Source organism: Cryptomeria japonica, chromosome 5 (genome assembly GCF_030272615.1).
Source record: "Cryptomeria japonica chromosome 5, Sugi_1.0, whole genome shotgun sequence".
Lineage (NCBI taxonomy): Eukaryota > Viridiplantae > Streptophyta > Pinopsida > Cupressales > Cupressaceae > Cryptomeria > Cryptomeria japonica.
This window is the reverse complement of record NC_081409.1, coordinates 437854210-437870830: the sequence shown is the minus strand read 5'-3', so window position 1 is coordinate 437870830 and position 16621 is coordinate 437854210.

Below are 16621 nucleotides of genomic sequence, written 5' to 3'. Positions count from 1 at the left end.
AGGTGTCTAAATGCTACTTGCATTTGCAACATTCAAGGGATTTAAGGTATACCATATGGATGTGAATTTTGTGTTCTTCAATGGAATCCTAGAAGAGGAAGTGTATATTGAGCAACCAGATGGGTTTGCCTTATCAAAAGATAGTAACATCATGTGTAGATTACACAAAGCCCTGTATGGATTGAAACAAGCACCTAGGGAATGGTATGAATGTTTACACTCTAATCTTGTGAAAATAAGATTTCAGAGAAAAAGTGAGGATAGCAACATCTACCTGAAATCTGAAGGTGATCAGATTCTGATCTATGAAGTATTTGTAGATGACAAAATCTTTGGAGGAGATGATGAAATGAGTCATGTTTTTGCAGATGAAATGAAGAAAGAGTTTGAGATGTCTCTGATTGGAGAGATAAAGTTCTTCATTGGTTTACAGATTCACCAAATGAAAGAGGGTATCTTCATTACCCAGTCCAAGTATGTCAAAGAGGTATTGAAGACCTTTGGCATGGAGGAGAGCAAACCAGTTGGCACACCAATGGTGATCGGTTGTAAAATAACTAAGGAAGATGATTCAACATTAGTGAATGAGGAGTATCGGTCAATGATTGGTAAGATGCACTATGTGGTGCACAATAGACAAGATATTTCTCATGTAGTGGGCATTGTAGCTCATTTGTAGAAAAGTCTAAGAGAATCCCACTTGGTAGCAGTCAAGAGGATTCTTAGATACCTGAAAGGGACTATTGACTATGGATTGTGGTATCCATACAATGGTGATTTTAATCTCAAGGTATTTACCGATGTAGATTGGGGAGGTAATGTGGATGACTGAAAAAGCACAACCAGTGGAGCATTCTTTCTTGGTGGAAGACTAGTCTCATGGACAAGTAAGAAGCAAAGTTGTACTTATCAGTATACAACTAAAGTGGAGTATGTGGCAGCATTTATGAACTACACTCAGGTAATCTAGACAAAACATGTATTGGATGGTTTCAAAGTACCTATATCTGAATCGATGAGTATATTTTGTGACAATACTTCTGCAATCAATATTTCCAAAAATCTGGTATTGCATGCTAGAACTAAGCACATTGAGCTCAAGTATCATTTTTTGAGAGAGAAGGTTCAAAACAGAGAGTTTGTATTACAACATGTTTCCAGTAAGGAGCAGCTAGCAGACATATTCACTAAGCCCTTACCAAAGACTTCATTTACCTATTTGGGAGGTGAATTAGGGATTTTTCCCCTTCATGAAGTAAACTAAAGATGTGTGCTCCAAATCAGTTAGTTATTACAGTGACAAATCTTTTAGGATTGATGTGTTGAAGAATGCTACTTCGTAAGGGGAGCAACATAGTGAAGTATGGGAGCTTGTGCCTCCACTTTGGCATTGTTGTCAAAGGGGGAGAAGATATATAATAAGGAGAGAAAATATGGGCTAGGGGAGAAGATATCTATTGTATGATATCTGATGAAGATATTTTAGTTGCACTAGTCTATGATGTTTCTTGTTGCAATGCTACACTAAGTAAGTATTGCCATCAATGCCAAAGGGGGAGATTGTTGGCATTTGATGAACCGGTATGTTGGCACATGATGACATGATAATAATGTATGTTGTCATTGATGTCAATAAGTATAGGTCAACCAGTATGAATATTGGAAGCAGTTGTTGTTGTCATTGATGTCAATAAGTATAGGTCAACCAGTATGAATATTGGAAGTAGTTGTTACTCATGATCAAGTTGAAGAACTGGTATGAAGAGATGTAGTGATCCGGTTTCAGGGTTTCACTAAGTGTGACTACTGGTTGGTAGTCTCAGCTCCAGGGTTTCCGGTTTGGAAATCTAGCTTGTGTAATGCAACCAATGATATTATTTGATGATTTAGATAAGAAATGAGGATGAGATCAAGATGCCACATCAGTTTTGTGCATGTGAAGGATTTCCTTGAGGATCTTGCATGTGAAGATTGACTGCATTAAATGTCTACCTCAGGAATGACCATTCTTCTTAGCGGTATGAGAAGAAAGCATGATGGGTTACTGATTTCTATGTGCGGTGAAGAACGGATGATGCATAATGACTTGTGATATGTTTGAGATTGTTTCATTCTATGAAAAGTGTTTGGACGGTCAGGATTGGACCGCCTGTAATTGTAAACCTAAATGCTTAGGGTTTAGGGTTTATGCTACCGACCTAATTATTGTCTATAAGGTCGATGATGTTTGTTATTGTAAGTTGTTGGAAAAAGTTGTGTATGTATTTGAGTGATGAGATACTTGCAAGACCAGTGAGAGAAAACTGTAGAGTGTGATTGTAGAGTAGAGGAACTGAAAAGGATCTGCCTTAGCATATAGTGTTGTTATCAAATCAGAGTTTTACCTGTTGTCTTCTAATCATTTCAATAGAAGTAAAATCCCTTTTCCAGGTAGCTTTAATAGGCTTATTGTAAATCCTCTAACCAAGTGACTCAAGTTCATTGAGTTCTTTAAATCCTCTAGCAAGGTAACGTTTAACATGGTATATAGCCATCCCTTAACCGAGTGATCTTTAACAGGTTCAGTTCCTAGCAGAACCTTATTGTAAAGTCTTTAACTGCACTAGGCTCCTAATAGAGAGAGCTTCAAAAGAGTTCAAAACAAGATTGTGGGTATTCATCCCCACTATGGTTTTTCCCATTTGGGTTTCCACATGAAAAACCTGTGTGTCATGAGTTGTGCATTTTCATGTGATGATTAAGTATTCTTTGTTTAAGTGATTATGCATGCAAAGCTAATGGTTATGGTATTGCTGATATACTACATGCATATGTTTATGGGTGAAGTAGTTATCAAGGATTGAATGTATTTGAAGTATTTAGTTTAACCTATTTATGTTGTCTGAAGTCTTACTATGTTTAATCGGTATTGCCATGGTTAAGTTCAGTAATGAAGACAACCGATTAGCATTGTTTTAACTTGATAAGTTGCTAAGAAGTTTTTGTATGTATTGATTCACCCCCCCTCTTAGTACCATTTAGAGTATTCATTGTTCATCATTATTCATCACATTCATCTACCTTTCGGTGGCCACCATTCATGAGGTTTTTGTTCTGGGTTTCGAATTTGATGTGCCTCTGTCTTTTGACAAACTAGAATAAGAGTATACAAAAATGGACACTGTATACAATGGGTGGAATGTTTTCCATACATAAGGCTGAGAAAGGAAAGTTGACAGATGAAGATGTGCCCCCATTTAATATCAACATTTTAAGGTAGTATCTGTAGTATATGTATATGACATGCAGGCAGGTGGGAGGAGTTGAGGTTCCAGATGTTGCTTAGATAGGACCTTTGGTAGTTGCTGCACACACATAGATGCATGAGCTGAGATAATTCAACTATGTTGCTTACATTGTCGAGAAGATGCACGAGGGTTTCTCAAGTCTTCGTAATAACCCTAACAAATCCTTTAAGTTTTATTCATTGTTAATGAATGTTATCTTGTTTTATGGACGACACAAGGGGTTGTGGCCTGAAGAATTGAAGTTAAATATATATGGCAAAGATGGGCAGGAGCAGCCAATGCAAATATGGGTATCACTATGGGATTCTCAATTCATGAGATCTCACTATGTCAAATTTGAAGAATTCTTTGTGCAACCATTATATAGAGTTTTTTGGGTTTCTTTTGATGGATCATTTTCAGAAGAAATCAAAAGATTTCTTAGACCCCATGAGCATGGAGATACCAGGGTGAGTCATAATTAGCATGTATGTATGCTAGGACTTCACATATGTTAGATTTTTTGGATTCGAAGGTGCTCCTTATGTGCTACCAAAACCTGCACCTGACAGAATTGCTTACTTGGATATTGTGAGACAAATGAGTGTCTCAAATGCACAACATTTTGGGGGTGCCCACAAATAAGTTTTTCTACCTGGGCCTCTGCATTTTGGTGACTTCACCATTGTATCCACAAAGCCGTATGAAAAAATTGATAGGAGGTTAATAGAAATTATAACTTCTATGAGCACACAAGTTGAAAAAATTATGACCCAGAGGGCTACATACACCAGAGCAGGAAAGGGCAGAATCTGGGGGACTATTTTCATGAGCATATTGAAGCCCTGGACATCTTTAGAAATAAGGAATCTAAGGAAGCTATGCAGATCTTTCAAGATTTGAACCAAAAATTGGAAGAAAAGAGACAAAGAATGCAGGAGCTGGAAGAAGAAGAAGAAGTTGAAAGTAAATCAGGTGAGAATGAGGTTGTCACGAGATTCAGAATGCTTGAAAGGGAGGAGGAGCCTGAAGCACAGGACCATATTATTGCGAGGATGAATGCCAATCTAGATGCTAGGCAGGAAGAACATACTTCTTTTGTGTCTGATGATGAATTCATTAAATCAAAGGTGTTTAAGGCCTTCTTGTATCATTTCAAAGGAAAGAGGCTAAGAGAAGCAATGCCAGATGTGACCCCAAAAAATGAGGCAGAGATGCTTAGAAAATAGAAGGCTGATATCGATGTAGAAGTAGAAGGAATGAACCCTCAAAGGGGAAGGCAACTTCTTGTAGAAGCAGGAATAATTATTTTCCCAGGCTAGGACCTTAGTGCGTCCTTCATTTTTGATAGCCTATTACATTCAGATAAAAAGGATTTCAAGTTAGATATTCAAGATGTAAATGATATTTTTATTGGATCCAGATATGATCCGAATGATGACGCTATGCATTTGTGGGCCCTCTATCCTCCAAATAAGAGACCAGAGATCATAGATGTGGACAAATCTTTTAGACACATGATGAAGTTAAAAGTTAGTGAAGTGGATCCCATGGTCATAGCAGATATGGGAATTGATATTTCAAAATTAAGTAAAGCATAGATGAAGATGTTGGTAAGAGAAATAGGAAAATACAAATCATTGTATGAGGAACTCTTAAAAATTAGGGGCCAGCCTATACCCCACATAGCAGATGAATCCAAACTAAAAAACAAGTGTGAAGAATTGCAGAAGGAAAATAAGAAGTTGAAGGAGAAAATATAGAATATAAAGGCAGACACAACATATGTCTTGCTGTCTAAAAGGTTTGAAAATCTACAAAACATATTAGAGGAATTCTAGACTGTTTACTAGAAAAATATGGACAACACAGTGTCACAGCAGAGAATTTTTTATCATTTAAACATGTTACTGCAGGATGAGACACAAAATGACATGAAGATCAACAAGATCAAAAAATTGATTGATACTCATGAGAAATTCACAACAGAGTTAAAGATTGAATATGAGGAGTGTCAGGGGATTGTTAATCATGGATTCCCAAGTGTGGTAGATGGTACAGGGGTAATAAAGGATAAATACCAGTGGATTTCTGACTACAGATCACTACTCAGTGCAACCATTAGCATTGCCCATGCAGATACTTTGGATATGCATGAAATAGGGGAATAGGTCGAGAACTTTATTACAACAGAAATAGCAGTTAGAGACATCATCTTCAACATCTACACATATAAAGATGAAGGATATCTTTGGCATATCTAGAAATGTGGTCAAAGCCTGGATGGGAAGAATTAGTTATGTCATTGTAATGTATTACAATAGTTGCGGGGGGGGGGGGGTTAGTTAGGTTTTTGTTTGTACAAATGAAAGGGTGTGTCCTTTCATTTATGTCTTTTGAGTCACATATATATAGGGAATCATTTTGTATTCTAAAAAAAAGGGGAGGGAAGAAAGACTAATGTTTTTCTAGATTGTCTGTTGGAACTAGCAGTGTTATGTAAAACAAGTCTGTAGAAATGAAAATCCATTTTTTGCAAGCAAGTGTATTATAAAGTACCTGTGAGTCTGCAGTTTTTGTATACCCATTGTTCCAAAAATTAATATACAATATTTGTTGTCTTTATCTTTAGATCGTTTCATGTTATATGATGTTGATGAGTTAAAATCCTTTTGTTAAATCTAAATAAGGTTTGTTGTAGTTTTTTATCACTTGTTGTTATATAGATAACAAAATTGTTTTTGTTGTTCTTATAACATACATTGAAGTCATTGCAGTGATGGTCTTGCATACTTGTGAGTTCTCTCAAACTATCTCTAGGGATAACAAATATTTGTCCATTAAGTAACATGTAAATTGTCAGATAATGCACTGGTCTGTTATTAGTTTTCTGTGAGTAAATTTGTTGTGCACAAAGTCCTCACTAGAGAAAATTATTACTAGTTTCTACTAGAATTGTTCTTTCATAATTACTAAAGGTTCCAACAACATTCTTTTATAAGCTTTTATTCATTAACAATTATATTCAAGTCTTTAGATTAAAACAAATTAAAAGCACATAATAAAGAATAGTTGCAGGAAATATTTTGCCATTCTTGTAAACAACTAATATGTTAAGTTTAAATTCACTATAAAGAAGTCTATTTGTGCTTTGGAGATTGAGGTATACCCACCTAGGTCTAGTGGAGCCTAAAGTGTAGAGGAATTTGGTCTTTGACCATTCCTGTTCATTGGCCAAGGCTGATTGAGAAATCAATAGGAGAGGTGGCAAAGCTCTAGGATTTCCAATCTGTGCTTTTGGGAACCAACACAACTAACTCTACAAGACCCTTAATTAAGGTCTCAACATTCCTGTCAACAACCTACTAGGACACTCCTATCAACAACATACCAGGATTCCTCTACACTCCCCTTTATTCAATGGGGACCCTTTTGATCCTTAAACAACTCATTGAGATACAACTTCCCACATCAAGTCTCTCCTTGACACCAACTCTCCTATAGTCACCTATGACCAATTTGGATTATGAAACATACACCATTGTAGATCAGGTATGGACCCTATAGAAACTCTTTTCCAACCCTAGAGACATTTACCAAAACTAAGTCAAGACCATTTTGTTTGTACAGGTTCAATCAAAGGTGACTTGTCCTCTACAAGACACCTATTCCTAGTAGCCCTAGTTTGGGCCTTTAAGGGCAAAAATTTGAAATTATCCTAATGAAACCCTAGAATCTTGACATTTTATAATGTCCCCTTTTGTAACACAAAACACTTCCAAAACCCAGACCCCAACTCTTGCATTAACCGGGTCAAACAATGTTGTTACAAGAGGCCTAATTGGGCTTTTAGGCCACTTTTACAAAGTAGCCACACACCAGTGGCATGATCCAATAACACCAATAGATGGGAAAGGTATGCACACATCCCAAAACACCAAATCCACTATTATATAGGTTGCACCACTCTTGGTTTTATCTCTGTATAATTTTTAACAATAAAAACAGGCTAGTCACATGAGGATGCCTAGCCTAGGGCATGATCCCAAAATCCACTAGTTCAATGACCCACTCATAAAATTTGGAAATATTAAAATAAATTGTCTTCCCTACCATTCCACATATTTTGAGCTAATTTTTCTAGAGGAATGAGGGGTTAAGAAAGAATTTCCTTAGAAACCTTGGTTTTGGAGGGTTTTCAGATCACCTTTCACAAAAATGCAGATATATCGCTTATTTCTTAGTCTTTTCCTAAAAAATCAAATACAAATGAACATAAAAACAAATTCCTATTCAAATAAATTATTTATCCTACACCCGGAGTTCATACAATAACCGTACAAGGCACTGTTACAACGAATTTGAGTAAATTTTTGAGTTTTATTGAATTTGATCACTTCCTTACAACCAAAACTTCATCATCCTTCCTTCTTGACCTCCAAGGCCTTAAAAAAGGTCTCTCAAACCTCCTCAATTGAATCCAACTGAAATTTGAACTAAGTAGCCATTGGAGGGAGAATAGATACAAGCTAACAACAAAAGTTGTCATCCAAACTTGACAACTTTGCACAAAACTTGTCAATCTATGACACCTGCCTATGTAACCTATTACGATACATCATAAACCTTACAAATAGACCACATAGGAGACAAAATAAAATTCTTTCCTCATTTAGGCATTTTGGATGTCATTTGACCATGGTTGACCAAATTGGTCCTAAGAAGTTCACACTACAAAATGGCATCAAGGCCCTACATGGATAATAAGAAAAAAAAGAATGGTCTTGAAAGACCTTATTAAAACTCAAAAAAAATTAAGGATCCTATAAAAATCCTCCAAGAGACTTCATTTCTCAAATGGTCTTCAAAGTCTGCAAGGTTCTCTTGATGGGTGAGGTTTGTAATAGAATGTCCATGCTTTTTAATGTCATCTTCTATCATCCACATGGACTCTTAATTTGGTAGGCCAATCCACTTGAAAAGGTACTCCTTATAAGTCTTCTTTCTAGTCTTCTTGACCACTTTGTGTCCAAGATTCTCTCCAACTTCAATGGTTGGCTAGGTGCTAGATCCTTGACCCAACCTTCATCTCCAGCTGATGGGAAACCTGCATCTAAACCTAGAAAATCACCTTTGTAAGGAAATAAATCTAAAACATTGAAAATGGGTGATATTCCTAATCCTTAAGGAAGTTCAATCTCATAAGCATTAGGACCAAACTTATGTAAAATTCGGCGAGGACCAATCTTCTTCACGAGTAACTTTGTTGACTGCCCCTTTGGAAGTCTCTCTTTCTTCAAGTGTGCCATCACCAAGTCTCCCACCTTATATTGCACATCTCTCTTCCTCTAATTTTATTTCTCTTTGTACTTTTTAGTGTTCTTGTGAATATTTTCTCTCACCTTCTCATGAATGTCTTTAATGGCCAATACAAAATCCTCTCCTTGAGAACTTCTTCTTTCCAATCCATATAGATCCCTTAATTCAAGAATACGTCTGGGATGAATTGCATAGACCACCTCAAAATGACTTCTTCCCATGCTTCTATTGATAGAATCATTATAAGCAAACTCTCCTTGAGGAATAATCATGTCCCATGCTTCTCCATGCTATTTTGTGAGACATCTAGGCAAATTCCCCAATGATCTATTCACTACCTCAGTTTGGCCATCAATTTCAAGGTGATAGGCTGATGTGAAGGATAATTGAGTCCCCAACTTCTTCCACAATGTATGCCAAAAGTGGCCCACAAACTTAGAGTCCCTGTCAGTCACAATGTTGAGAGGCAAACCATGTATTCTAACAATTTCTTTGAAGAATAAGCCAACAATATGCGAAGCATCATTAATACATTTACATGGAAAAACTAAGCCATCTTACTAAACTTGTCTACTACAATGAAAAATTCTATCAAAATCTCTTTGAGTCCTAGGAAGACTCAAAACAAAATCCATGCTGATACTCTCCCATGGCCTATTAGGAATAGGGAGTGGTTGATATAAACCTGCATTTGATGATGTTCCCTTTGCCCTTTGGCATATGCTGCAACTTTCAACAAACTTCCTGACATTTGATTGCAACTTGGGCAAAAAATAGAACCTCTTCACCCATTCTAGTGTTCTATCAAGCCCAAAGTGACCTCCCAAACTGCAACAATGTTTCTCCTTGATAATATTCTCCCTCATGGAGCATCTAGGGACACACAATTGACTCCCTTTGAATAACAACCCCTGCCACAACAAAAAATTAGAAAAATCAGAATGATAAGATTCTGAAAATTAAGTGCAAACCTCATATATCTCATTGAAATCTTCATCATCCTTATACATTTTCTTAAAGGAATGAATTCCCACACTTTGCAACTAAATTTCTTGCACCATGCAGACCCTCCTACTCAGTGCATCTGCCACTTTATTGGCCTAGCCCTTCTTGTGTTTGATAGTAAATTTTTAGGCTTGAAGATCTTCAACCCACTTCATATGCTTTTGACTAAGCTTCTCCTGTCCATTCAGAAAACTAAGACAATGATTATCAGTATAAACAATAAATTATTTAGGTAAAAGGTAATGCCTCCATTTCTTCAAGGCTTGTACCATTGCATACAACTCCAAATCATATGTAGAATACTTCCTTTTAGCATCATTGATTTTCTCACTAAAGAAAGCCACCAATATGCCTTCTTGACTCAAGACAACCCCTATGACAAGATTACTAGAATCACACTCCACTGTGAGAAACTTGTTAAAATTAGGAAAAACAAGAATAGGTTGATGTGCTACTCTCCTTTTTAGATACTCAAAAGATTCATTTGCTTCATTTGACCAAGAAAACTTACATTTTTGACCTCCCTTGATTGTGTCTAGGATAGGTGCAGATATATGACTGAAATTTTTGATGAACTTTCTGTAAAATGTTGCCAACCCATGGAAATTTCTCACATCAGCTACTGTCTTAGGTGTTGGCCATGTCAAGATAGTCTCCACCTTTTCTAGATCCGTCTTCAAATTCCCCTTGGAGATTACAAAACCAAGGTAGACAAGCTCCTCCTTCATGAAGATAGTCTTCTCCATGTTGATCGTCAACTTCTTCAAAACCAGGTTCAAGTGCTCCAAATGCTTCTCCTTTGTCCTTCTAAACACAAGAATATCATCAAGATAAACATCAACAAATTTACCAATGAAGTATTTCAATACTCATTCATGAGGCACATAAAGGTGCTTGGAGCATTAGATAGCCCAAAAGGCATCACCATCCACTCATAGGGACCTTCATTTGTCTTGAAGGTTATCTTACATTCATCCTCTTGCCTTATTTTGATTTGATGATACCCACTCTTGAGATCAATTTTGGAGTAGTAGCAAGCCCCTCCCAAATGGTCCATTAAGTCTTTAATTCTAGGCATAGGAAACCTATATCTTATGGTAATCCTATTGATGGTCCTAGAATCAATACAAAGTATCCATTTACCATCCTTTTTAGGTGCTAGGACTATTGGGACAACACATGGACCGAGACTCTTTCTCGCCAACCCCTTATTGAACAATTCTTGCACTTGCTAGGCAATCTCCTTATTCTAAGATGGAGTCATCTTATAGGCTAGTTTATTTGGCAATGTAGACCCTAGTATGAAGTCAATATTATGGCTTATGTCCCTAATGGGTGTTAAAGTGTTAGGCATTTCCTCCACCATTATACTCTTATACATGTCCAACAATTGTTGCACCTCCTTGGAAACTTCTTCATTACAGCTACTAGGCACATTAGGACTATTTTTGGGCTTCCAAATCAAATCATACCTGGGGGTTCCTTCTTCCTTTAGGATGTCTAGAAACTTTTTTCCACTTATTATCATGACACTTGACCCAATGTTCTTATCCACACTCTCATCGGATAAAGGATCCATCTTGTATTTTCTCTCATTTTTTGTTATGAGAAAGGAGTTCGCTTTTCTATCATGTTGGGATTGTACAACATATTGCCATGGACATCTTAACAAAAGATGGAAATCATCCATTGGGATCACATCATACAATATTTTGTCCTTACACTCCCCTATCTCAAACACTACCCAAGATTGTTCATCCACTAATACCTGTTGCCCCTTATTTAACTATGATACCTTATAAGGGTTAGCATGAGGTAACCTTTTCAACATCAATTTATCTACCATCTCTATGGAAACCTAAGTTTTAGTAGAACCTGAATCAACTATTACCTTACATATCTTACCATAGGCCTTGCATGAGATTCTAAACAATATCTTCCTTTGAGGGGGTTCTTTCACTTGAGGCACCTTCAACATGGTTCTCCTCATCATCAAACTTTCTCCATCATGGGTCGGGGCTGCACTTCCAATTGGGGAAATGACACTTTGGTAATCTTCTTGTTGAATCAATTGGTTCCTTCTCTCTCCTACATGAGATTTTAAGGATTTCTCAGGACACTTTCTTGTAGTGTGCCCTACTTGGTTGCAATTGAAGCATCTCCCTGTGAAGAAACTAGGACCTCTTCCTGGTTCATCAAATCTACCCCTTCCATTGGGTCTCCTTCCTCTAAAGCCTCCTCTTGAACCTAAGTCTCCACTTTGTTCTTGTTGGCTAGACTCACCTTGGGGTTTTTGAGATTTTCCTCTTCCCCCAAAATTTCCTTTCCTCTAAATTTCTTGCCCGATCTTCCCCTACCATGATATTCACCTTTTATTTTCAACTTATCCTTTGCCCTTAAAGCCATTTGGAAACATTCATCTACTATTGCAACCCATGTAATTTTAACCACATTTGAGGTCCTCACCATAGTGATGACATCTCCTTCCCTAACTGAGACCTATTTCTGCATTCTCACCCCTTCACCCTTCCCCCTCCAAGACCTGTGGCTGCTCTAGATCCTATCTGGGGCCCAAAATAAGGAAGGATAGTGGCGTGGCACCCTTGTCCCCACCTCTTCGGGTGGCCCTATGTCAAGTATGTTTGGTCTCCCATGCATAATTGGCCTTTGGGGTTTGTAATTCCTCTTTTTCAACCTTTGGTGGTTGAAAATTAATCATTGAGGCATGTATAAAAGGAGATTAAATTCCCTCATTTTGGGGGATAAGAGGCATAAGGATAAGATACGAGATTTCAAGGTCATCATCAAGAATTCAAGAATTCAAGTCTTCTTCATTCATCCATTGGAGCAATATTACACCATTCATTTGCAAGAATGTGTGTGTTAGGGTTTTGTCATGTTACATGCCATTTCATACAACATTTGTGGTTACATTCAAGAAGCAAAGCAATCATCATCAACAAGTTGTAGATCTACAAGGTATACATTTCCATTGTTTACATTCAAGCATATACAATTATTTTCTTTCAAGGTTGATTTCCCAACCAGGGTTTGACTATGGCAAACCCCTATCCACAACCCCCTTTTCCTCTGTTTTGTGTGTGTAGGTTGCAAGTGCGCAACCATAGTTGTAGGTTTGGGCTTCATTTGCAAAGATGGAAGAACCCTTTTTCATTTCATGGATTTTGTGGAGGACCATGTACATTCCCACCACGGTCCCGATGACTTTTCTCCAAATTTGTAGGGTAGATCCATATCAGTCTAATTAGCTCAGATCCTAAGTTACAGTACGATCCCAAACTAGTAGCTCCTCATTTCACTCATTTCCTCTCTCTCTTCTGCATAGTCAACAAGTCAACTTTCTTATTTCCAAAAGAGAGTAAATCACACTTCAACCCTTGCAATCCACTTGGAATTCACATAGTTGTTTCCCTTAGATTTGGATCTAGTTGATTCAAGCCCCTCTTTTGAATGTAAAGTTATTCCCAAGTAAAAATCATCATAGTGGCTTCCTTTCTCTATTCTAGGTGGGGAGTCACTAGGATCCAATTTTGCACTTTACATTTTGGTGAACTTGATGTGAAACACATTAATTCTAATTTCTCATTCTTAGATTTGCTTAATTGCAATTTAGATTTCAAATTTTCATTTTCAAGTTTGATCTATTTACAAAATTTAGAGGTTAATTGTATAAAAACCCTAGTTTTTCATTTTGAGAAAATTAAGAGGTGTGAAATTTCAATTGCTTGTTTCAGATTTGATTTCTATTTCAAAATTGCAATTCAAATCTGTCTCTTTATTCTGAAAATTCAGTGGTTCAACCATAAAACCCTAATTTTTAAGATTCTTCTATTTTCAACCTTTGACTCCATGTTTGACTGATCTAGACATCTCCAAATCGGCTATTTTTTTGGATTCCGCATTAAAATTATAATTTCTATCATCCCTGAAATTTTGTTTGCAAAAAGTTGGTCAGACCGTGTGTGCTCTTGCCATGGTCCTTGACTTTTTTCCCAAAATTTCAGGAGATGGAATTGACTATATTTTTTTGCTCAAATCTAGAAAATCAGCGTGCTTTATCAATTTTAAGACTCTCTAAGGTCAAACACAAATTTAAAATTCATCAAATTCAAATCTTAAAATGAATTTTCATAAATAGGTCCTAATTTTAGATCTGGTTTCCCAGCAAATTTAGATTTCACTTAAGAGACTTTTAATGGTAATTAATAAATTAGATTTACTTGCTCTTTCGCATATGCTTACATTGCTTTTTGCATATATTTACTATAATCATCTTTCGGATAAGAGTTTCTTTCATTTCTTGTTGCTTCTATTTATTCATAGCACTTGTTGATATTATGTTGTTAGGATTTCCAAATTATTTCCTTTTCAATTAGATCTCAAAGATTTCATGTATCATTTATGTTGCATTATGGTGATGTTGTTAACAAAATGCATTTACTATGTTAATCACCTTAAAGCTTTTGTAGATCCTAAACCTACATATCCTAACCCTTGTACCTCTCCTAGGGTATCTTGTGTAGATGAAATGAGATCTAATGCTTTACCCAATGATCTTTCTACAAGAGAGAAAGCATTGGAAAGTAATATGGATACATCTTCTTCTTCTACACATACCTTTGAGAAAGGGAGGCAATATGAAAACATCAAAATTCTTACATCTTTAGATCCTCCTTATTCTTCTAAGACCTATCTTCAACATCAAAAGCCTATATAAGGAGGATGATGTCATTCATTTTATTCGTGACCTTTCCCATCGCATAGAAATCACTAAAAATGAGATTTTAGATAATGAAGATGTTCTTCCCCAATCTTCCAAAAAGGATAATCTTGATAAAGGAAAAAAGATTGTCATTTCACATGATACTCTTCCTTCATCTACAAATCTTATTCTGCCTCCTTACTGATGTAGAGTGGATTGTCTCTCACCAGTTTGTGTTGTCTTGACTGGGTTTCTCCTCCAAGCTACACAAGAACCATCCAGTGATTCTACACCATACACCCTCCAAGGGTCTACCGGACTTATCCTCTGTGACCTTCTTAAGGTCCTTAGGCTAGGATAAGCTCTTATTTTTTTGTGAGTTCCTCTTTCTTTCTTCAGAGACCTTATTTTTTCCACTCCCTTTCACACTCAACTGGAGAGTTCAACCCCTCCACCACATGATCTTCATTCCCCACACAACACACATTAGTTTGGATGATTTTGGATGGATTCCTAGCCCTATTCCTTACTCAGGATATTTTGACACTTACCGGTTTGATGTTTTACAAACAGACTGCACTTTTAGGTTTAATTGGTTCTAGTAGCCCTGTCAGTGAGTTATTTTGCATTCACCAATTAAACTTCCTGAACAACCCTATGAAATCTTGGACATTCCAGACACCCTTTTGGGGTTTACATACAATATCTCAAAACTAGAGGTTTATTTTGTCAGTAATATATCTAACCCTTACCAGTTAACTAGGCCTAATTGCCCCTTTCTAGGCCTTAAAAATAGGGATTGATCAAAACTCCTTCACTGGTTTGGTTGCCTGAGTGAATTGATGATAGTTTGGGATCTATGCTTCCATATGGAATTCCCCTCCAATCATACTTCATCTCCACCATCGGATTCACCCAATTAGGGCTTGTTATCCATGATTCCTAACGCTTGCCAACTCAATGTGCCAAGCTTAGGTTATGGTGGCAAATCTCTGATTTGGCTTCCCCTGACTCAAAACCAAAAAGAAAACATAGAATACATTGCAACCTAGCATTCCACAAGGTTTCAGAGTGGAAATCCACCATGGGATGCTAGGTTGGAGCCATTTTGCTATCAAAACCCTGGGTTTTAGGGCTCTTGAACCCACCTGCAACAAAATAGAGTTATTCACAAACTGCAACACTTCAAGACTCCAAATAAAAAAACAAAATGAAGGTAAGACACCAAACTAAGAACCCATGTCCCTTTTTGGGGATGCTCGATCCGTATAGGTTGTGCAACTTTCAAGAACAACAAAAACTCGGAAGAACACACACAAATGAGAAGCCAAAACTTGTTTATTTACTTTAGATCTTCAACAATCTTCAACAACTAATTATCATTGATCTTTCCAAGCCTTATACTGCCCTTAGAGTAGTTACAAACTCTCACAACTGATTGTGTCAACCAACTAACCGTTGGAGTATGAAAATGTTGCAAAGTTGCTATGAGCAACTTTTGCAACTTTTGCAAATTGTTGCATAGGTGAGAAAATTTGCTCAAACCAAAACTTGGCCACTCTCAAATGACTCATATGACCTTAACAATCTCAAAACAACATCAACCAACCCAAAAACAACTTATCCTATTAAGTGCTCTACCTAGCACCCTTAAGAACTCACATGCCAACTTTGGTCAAACAAAGACTCTTAGGGACCTTACAATCATTTGAGCACACTCTTAATGGCCCCTTGGCCTTATTACAAAACTAAAAGCATGATTCCAACATCCTGGAAACAAACTCAACAAAAATTGCTAAGTGCCCCTGCACCATACTCTTGGGGTAGGAAAAAAAACTCAAGTCCCTTGAGTGGATAGGGCTTGAACATGGGTTCTATGTTGTATTATATCTCCTTCAGACATCCATGTAGCATCAGATTCAAAGAGACCTGTCTATTCAACCAAGTAGTCTCTATAGACTCCTTTCCTAGTCCTGTTAACAATCTTGGAGTCCAAAATGCATTCCAATGTCACCGGTTGGCTTGGGGGTAGGTCTTTTATCCAATCTACTTCTTTAGTAGCAGTAGTCTCTTCTTGGTTTGTAGCTGACTGAGTTCCTTTGAAATGGAACAAATCACATACATTAAAGATTGGTGATATTCCCAAGTTTGGTGGTAGTTCTACCTCATAGGCATTATTGCCAAACTTATGCACAACCTTAAGAGGTCCAATATTCTTCATACATAGTTTTGTAGGTTGTCCCTTAGGAATTATTTCCTATCTCAGATAGGCCATAACAAGATCACTTCTTATAGTGTACTTCTCTTC